The sequence below is a fragment of the Bidens hawaiensis genome, unplaced genomic scaffold (assembly GCF_021521415.1).
Source record: "Bidens hawaiensis isolate Kalapana, Puna unplaced genomic scaffold, B.hawaiensis_p1.1 tig00002866_1, whole genome shotgun sequence".
NCBI classification, from domain to species: Eukaryota; Viridiplantae; Streptophyta; class Magnoliopsida; order Asterales; family Asteraceae; genus Bidens; species Bidens hawaiensis.
Genome location: NW_027491154.1, coordinates 1,156,935 through 1,165,229, shown reverse-complemented (window position 1 = coordinate 1,165,229; position 8,295 = coordinate 1,156,935). Strand labels below are relative to the sequence as shown.

Sequence of the window (8,295 nt, the reverse complement as noted above, 5' to 3'; positions counted from 1 at the left end):
GAAACTATTCAATAGTGACAAGGATGAATGGAATATTCTTTTCTTTTCTTTTTTTTTTTTTTTGTAATTTCTCTTGAAGGTCACATACATATTCGCATGTTAAGATAAGTTGCACGCGTTTTAGCTTATGTAATTGATTTATTTAGTAAGGTGCCGGATTTTCAAGGTTAAAAGAATGGGATACATATATAGGCATACCGGCCTCATGATACATATATGTAAGATTATAAGAAGTGAATTGAGTTAGCATGCATATGAAGGCAAAAGGAATAGGTTGAACTGTAAAACAAAAGATGGTGATTAATAATATAATAATAATAATGATAGAGGCCGGTAGGAAGGATGGACAAAAGACATATGGGCGTGTGTAAGTGTAAAGTGTACGTGCATGGCAGTGCCTTGCGTGGGGGATGTTACATTTGCTAGTAAACGATCTTTTCATTTGTCAGTAACAACTGTTAGCCCCCACCCGTGTCTAAAATCAATTATACACACTACCTTTATATGCATTGCACTGCAACATTGGATAAATAACGGGAAAATTCCCAAAATAAGCGTTTATGAAAACGGTTTTCAGGTTTTATGTGTCATTTGCAAGAAATTCCCAAAATAGGTATTGTAAACTAGTCGTGACGAGTAGTTTATGATTACACACGAGTAGTTTGCAGAACCAGTTAAAACTTTCCACATGCCCTTAAACTAACCGTAACGAGCAAGTTCACTAATCATTTGCTCGTCACAACTAAATACGTTGTATGCCTCGTAATCAATGTCCACGAGTAATTAATAGGTCATTTAGTCGCGACGACTAGTTTACCTGGTTTACATCCCCCACACGAGTAGTTTATTAGTAGTTAACTCGTCGCGACTAGATTAACCTTATAATCTACTCATCGTGACTACAGAACTTATGAATTACCCGTGGGCGTTGATTACGAGGTATAAAACTTATTTAGTCGTGACGAGTAAATTGTTAGTAAATCTGCTCGTTACAGTTAATTTAAAGACACGTGTCCAGTTTTAATTGGTTATATAAACTACTCGTCACGACTAGATTATAATACCTATTTTGGGAATTTCTTGCAAGACCTAAAATCTGAAAAACGTTTTCATAAACGCTTATTTTGGGAATTTTCCCATAATAACCCCCTTAATTTTGAGTATCACACTTATATATAAAATCTATTATATTAATTATGCATGAATGATTGATTAAATAGTTCAGCATAATGAGTTGAGAATGAAATAACCGTACTACATAACACATCATTTGCGATTGAATTCTACGACCAGAATTAAAGTTAGCAACAAACATCAATTAGTCACTAGTTTTGTGACGGTTTTTTGTTGCCACAATCACTTTTATAATAATTAAAAATGTAGAATTAGAACATTATTTTTAGTAAATTTCTCTCTATATGTATTATATATGTGTGAGATGTCAGTGTTTTTAGTATATCAATGTCATTTATCTGTATTTTGATTGACTTGTTGACTAAAGTAAATCAAAGAAATAAGTAAGGAGGTTTGAAGTGCACGCTTGTTTGAGTACTATTTTGTTTTTAAGTATTTGGGAACCTCATTGGTTTTTAGGGGCAAAACCCTAAACAACGTGGGGTTCCAAGGGCGCATCGTCCCAGAAGCGGGGTCCAAGGGGCCAAGCCCCTTTCTAAAGCAAAGTTGAGCTGAAAATCTATTACATTTTGTAAATTTTTATATATTAGATAAACATCCAATGATTAAATGGGTAACCATTTTCAACCAAAAACTTGACCGAAGCAGCCAAACTAACTATCTTGAAGCAGTTTTCACATGAACTAAATACGATATCTTGGTCATTTTCTAGGGTACGCGAACATAGCTAATCAAACACAAAACTTGTTCTTGAAAGATCTCGATCTGAGAGTCGTATCTTATTGAAATTTCGTGAGTACCATCAATCAAGAGTTATACAATTACGAAAACATAACAAAAGAGATTAATGTTTGCAAAAGTAAAAAAAGACAGAGTTAATTATAGAAAGAAATGTGACTGCGACCATATTTTGTTTCAAATCTTGTCTTTCGGTAATAGGTACTAAACTATCACATGATGCATAAATACATATATACATGCATGCATACATACATACATACATACATACATACATACATACATATGTAACATACACATGGAGATATATGTAGTTTTTTATAAGATTTTCTGTCAATATGGAAACTATACTAGTTTATCAAAGAAGATCACAATAATGATTAGAATATATTCTACTTATTAAAAATTTCCATTTGCAAGTTTAGAATGTATACCTTTATATATATATATATATATATATATATATATATATATATATATATATGTTTGGTTGGTTAAATACTATATTGAATTTAGTTAAAAAGAATAAGTACAGTAAAATTTACGAGACACGAGAGAGATCCCTTGGCGAAGTATAATAGGAGAAAAGGGACAACGGGGAGCAAAGCAAAGAAGCCCCAATTTTCATAGTCTTGTTTAGCAGACAAGAGGCATAATTTTAGGCCAGACAACCCAACATTCAACTATTATAATTATTAATTATTAGTTTACTAGTACTATTATAAGCTCACAATACACAACATAATTCTCTTAATTATTATATATATTTTATAAACGAATATCCGCAATACATTTTGCACAGTTTTTGAGTTTTGACTACAATATAATTGATTTTTATACTATTTTCATGTTTTGGATGCAAATTAACTATTGATTAATGGTTAGAAAACTTTTACAGATTATCGATTAACTGAACCACCAAAAACTAGTTTCGAACTAATGATATTCGCTGTACGTACTATTTAAATAAAATACATTTTAACAAATCAATATTTTAAATCTTAGAAAACAATTCACATCTCCAATAATCAATATTGCATAGCATATATATATATAATTCGTGTATGCTGTTCCTATAGTTGTTCAAATACTGATAGATTATCATTTCTACTGTTACAAATTTCAATTCCACGCGAATTCAAAATAGTTTTATAATTAACTTCATTACAATATACCAATATAAAGATCATATACTTTCTTTTCACAATTGCATTGAATATATTTGATCATATATACACGACCTCTCAAGCTTTAAAGATAATATATACACGTGAAAGCACAAGATACATAATAAATAACTAATCATTCATTGATACATGTCACAATTTGCAAGTCTAACATACTTTTATGCTTCACTTATTTCACCTTTCACCATTCGTAATATATAAATTTACAATTTACAAAATCAAAATATTTAATATTTTCTCTATTCAACTCATATATGAGTTTCTTTTAAACTATTACGGATTATTGAAAAAATTGAAAGTTAAATTACTACGGATTAATAATTAACCAAGTACGGATTATTAAAAAGTTAAAAGTTACAAAAGAACTAGTGAAAACAACTTTAAACAATAAATTATATTATCTTTTTAATTCTGTTTATATCTTGTTAATCTTAAAAAAAAATATATATTCTATAATAATTAGAAGAAAAGAGGTGTGTTCAGGGCCTGTTCCGAGAAGGTGAAAATATTTTTAGGTTAACGGTGAAATTTTTTTTGGGTCTTAAATAAAAGAAACATTTTGTTGGGTTTAAACAATTTAATGCTAAATGAGGTTACTTGATTATAATTTGAGTTGTGCAAAAAAAATTTATATAAAAATAAGCTTAAAAATGTCTTAAATAAGACTAGAACTCACAATTTTTTGGTTGATGCCATACCCTTTTGCCACTATACAAAACTAGAGGTTATGTAATTTTGTTGAAACATTGATTATACATATTAGTTTTCATAAAAGTACGTACATATATTTATAAAAAAAAATTGGGCCTAGCGGGGTGTCGGGCATGTGGCCGTCGACTTGTAGGTCAATTGAGCGGATCTAACAACACAACAACTATTACTAGTTATCTTGGATCAACCTCTACACTAGTTAGCGGAAATAACTAGTTAAAACCAAGATCTCGGATCTTGTTTGTGTGTGTTTATTGTCGTGAGGAATAGAGAGAGAAGGGAGAGTTTGAGGATAAGGTTTTGCCAAAGGTTGTTAGGTGCATGAGATACACACACTTTATATAGTGTGTGGCTCATGCACATCTATTACATTATGAACGGCCTAATGAGCTCATATACAAATGGCCTTGAGCCCAAATATACAAAAAATAAGTTTAACAAGCTAATAAATACATAAATAATACAATACATACAAATATGAAAGACTAATCTAGAAATGGGCCTAACACGACTACCTTAACCCCATAGCCACCCACGGACGTGCTTGCAATAAATATTGATATTTCTAGTCTTATCCAATTGTAAAATCATGTCTTATAATGAGTATGTGAACAAGTAACACAAAATATGTAATCTCATATACATTTCTTATAATTTATTTTTTATATAATCGACAAACATATATATATATATATATATATATATATATATATATATTAAGTGAATCATTAAATTATTGTATTACCTAATGACAAAGCGAGGCAAAAAAAAAATTTCCAGCCTAGTTCGGCTAAGCATGTATCTTTCAGGTAATTAGGTCGAACACCATCTAATATCACACACGCATCCATGCATACCTGTGTATATTTTTATAACAATCTCATACTCGGTCATATACTGAAATAACTGCCTCATTACTTTTACATAATGTTTCAAGTTTGAAAGTCGGGTTCAGGTTTATTTCTAGCTAGCTCGTTGATCCCAGTCTATGATGTGGTCATGTGTGTACGTATAGTATCGTGGTTATATGTATATATGTATAGATACTTACCACAAGAAACTAGATGCTATATATACATGTTATCAAAGTTATATATAGCATGTAATCATGCTCTACAAAAATCAACAAAACAAAGAATGCCGTCCATTAACCTAAAAGAGCCCACTAGTTAATTAAGTACTAAAATTTATATTAAACTTTATCCATCTACTTTAACTCCACTTAATTCCCAAACCTACTCCATTATCAACTAGCTAACAACTGACATGCTTTTCTCTTATAACTCATAGTTAAGCCATTCTTTCGCCTGTTGAAAATGGTCAAACAGTGGATTAGGTTTACCTAATCTCCATACTTATATATAGACATATAGTTATATATCATCACCAGCTACTGTCTGTGTGTGTCTCTCCACACATATACACAAATTAACTCACTATCTCCCATATGTTTATATATGTGTGACATATATAACCAACCATGTGTGTGCTTCATGCAAACAACATACTAAAGTGAGCTAGCATGTTATAGGGTTTCTTCAATATGTCCTGTGTATGCATTAGTGATGAGCATGTTATAAATGATGAAGATGCATCTATATCATATAATAATTTAGTGCCAAGAAGAAACAGAAAATAGGGGTCGATTATTCCAACCCAAAAACAAAGAATCATTCACAACATCAAGATTATAACCTTCAGAAGGGTAATGAAGCCTCAACAACAATTTCGCTTGCGAAAGAGCGAACGGACTCAACTGAACATTCCTGAATCCCGCAATCCTCATCATCGTCTCCCACGACAAAAACCGCTCGTGTCTCTCTCTCCGATCCTCCCCCTCGGCCGCCATAATATCAGCAATCTCTCTCCCAAACCACACCTGCTCCACCGTCATCCGCTCGCGGCTATTCGGAGGTAACGTCACCTCCAACGAGTCGAATATCGCGGTGTAATAACTCAAAGCTTCCTCAAATCTTGAATAAAAAACCGGGTGGTTGTGGTTTGCTTCGTTTTCAGCTAAAGTTACAACTTTAGGATTCATAGATTTGATCTTTCTAAGCAAGGTAATAAGTTTATCTCGGTCGATCAACAAGCGATGAAGGTAAAGAACAAAATTAACAGCTAGGGTTTCATTAGGGAGGAGGATAACCGAAGAAATGTGGTTGATGACGTCATCAACAGTATGTTGATTATTATTATTATTTTGAGGAAGTAAAAGTGGAAAGAACCTGAACCGGAGGCCGAGTGAGTGTGCGAATTTGGATAGACGGTCTCCGGTTCTGCGAAGGATGTCGAGGTTTGTTCCGATGGCGGTGATGCGAAGAGTGGGAGGATGACGGTGGTCGGCGATTGCTTGCATTAACGGTGGCCACTGGACACCGTGCATGATGTCAAAATCTAGTATGTGAATACCATGAGGATGTTGTTGTCCTTGTTGTTGATTGACAGCTTCCAAGATTGCTTGGTTAGCAGTGAGGTGAGTGAATCTAATGAATGGAGTTACTTGATTGAGAGTCAGGTATGATGATTGTAAACGCGTGTCAGTTTTTGGTTCATGGTGATTACAGAGATATATATTATGAGGCGGTGGGTGTGGAATGTGGAGACGGAGGCGGAGGGAGAGGGCTTTGGTGAAAGAATGGATTAATCTTTCGGACGAGTCGCCTGAAGGCGATGCGTTTGATGAGAGGATGGTGGTGATGCGGTGGGCGGCGGTGAAGTCAGAGTTGGAAATGGAATGTGCACAGGCTAACAGGAGTTGACGTAGGTAGATGGATGGTGGTAACTGGTGGTGTAAGTCTCCGGTGAGTGGCGTGACAGGAGGATGTGTGGATGGATCTGATTGTGAACAAGAAGATGAATAATTACCCAACATTTAAAGAGAGTTTTTTTGGGTGAATCTTGAAGGTTGTTGTTAGGGTTTTAATCTATTGGTCTAAATTTAGAAACCCTAAATTGTAGATGGTGCAGATGAGCCATAACAGTGAATTGAAGAGACTGTTTGCAACCTGAAGGAGGAAGAAATGAATAATGATTACGTTAGGTTAGGTTAGAGAAGGGTGTGTGGAAAGGTGAAGAAGGGATAAATACATACATGTGTGTGTGCCCACACACACCTGCATATAGTTTACTTGTATTTATAAAGTGTGCAACAATTTCTCTATATATTTTGACAAAACATTATGTGTATGTATACACACAAAATAAGGAATAAGGTCAACCAATTTATCCTAATCTTTAAATAAGTGCTAAACATTAATTTAGGTGTAGATAAAGTTTTATAAAAAGAAAAAAATGAGATTTTGATCTTACAACGTTGACTTTTTATGATATTTAGATTTAACAATAAACTCACGCACACCTTAAATTATATATATATATATATAGACACACACACCTATGTTTTTAGCGAAAAAGCATCAGTTCCTATGTTTTAATGTCTTGAACTCTCAATCTCTTAACAGAATGAACATTTTGTAATACACCAATATACCATTGTTGGTTTCTGAAAACTCGTTTAATCAGAAAATGAAATTCAAGAGAATAATGTGGTGGTATTAATAATCTTGTTCTTTAGTTAACATCATATTGGTACTGAAAAATTTGCAGGCAGTAAGTTAGATGTCACGCGCGTACTATATATATTAGTTTGGGTGAATGTGAATGTTAATTAGTTCAGCTTAATTAATTAGCTTCTTGGTTTTACATCGCATATATATGATTTTCTTCTCCATTTTCTTATCTAAATTAGTAAACGGTAAACATTCTTTGAAGCATGTATTTAATGTTGGATTTAATGGTCGGTTCGGGTCAAGTCAACGCGACCGACCCGAATGTGACCCGGTATGAGTTACACCGAGGGTAACGAGATATAAACCCACTTAAACGTTTACGCTAACTGGGCCCGACACAATCACATAATAGGATAAGTTGATGGACTAGGCTTTAATTTGGTGGTTTGGCATTAAGCCCATTGGGTTTAAAATGTTTAAACCCTAATTATATTTACTATATATATAATAAGATAATATTATTAGATTCCATCTTATTCACCAAAAACCCTAGCCACCATAACTTCCGGCAGCCGCCACCTCCGGCCACCGGACCACTGGCCGCCACCCACCACCACTGTTTCATATAAGCAACGGTGCTGTAGAAAGCTTCAACCGCAAGCTGTCAAACGTTTTTCCGGCGACCTTGGGAAATTCCGGCGAGCCCTTTTTTCCGGCAGCCGTAGTTGTGTTGTTTGGTTGCTACTGTTGCTGTACCACCTTAACCACAACCCCTACACCAGCCGGCACTACCACCTCCGCCCCCTGCAACTACCGGTCACCGGAACTCCGGCCACCACCACAGTTTTCGGTCCCCGCAGCCTCAGCTGCTGCCGTTGCACCTGCCGGAGTCTGCTGTTGCTTCTGTTCAAGGTTGTTACTGTACCGACGCCGTGCCAGCGCAATTTCAGTCGTGTTGTCGCCGTCCGTCAGCAACTGTCACCACCGGAGGTCGTTTGGGTTTGTTGATTGTG

General features: G+C 34.6%; 1 pseudogene; it reads right to left on the bottom strand.

Annotated features, from left to right (window-relative positions):
• Positions 1 to 5,349: 5,349 nt before the first annotated feature.
• LOC143621421 (scarecrow-like protein 18 pseudogene) lies at positions 5,350 to 6,645 on the bottom strand (annotated as a pseudogene).
• Between the last annotated feature and the right edge of the window lie 1,650 nt (positions 6,646 to 8,295).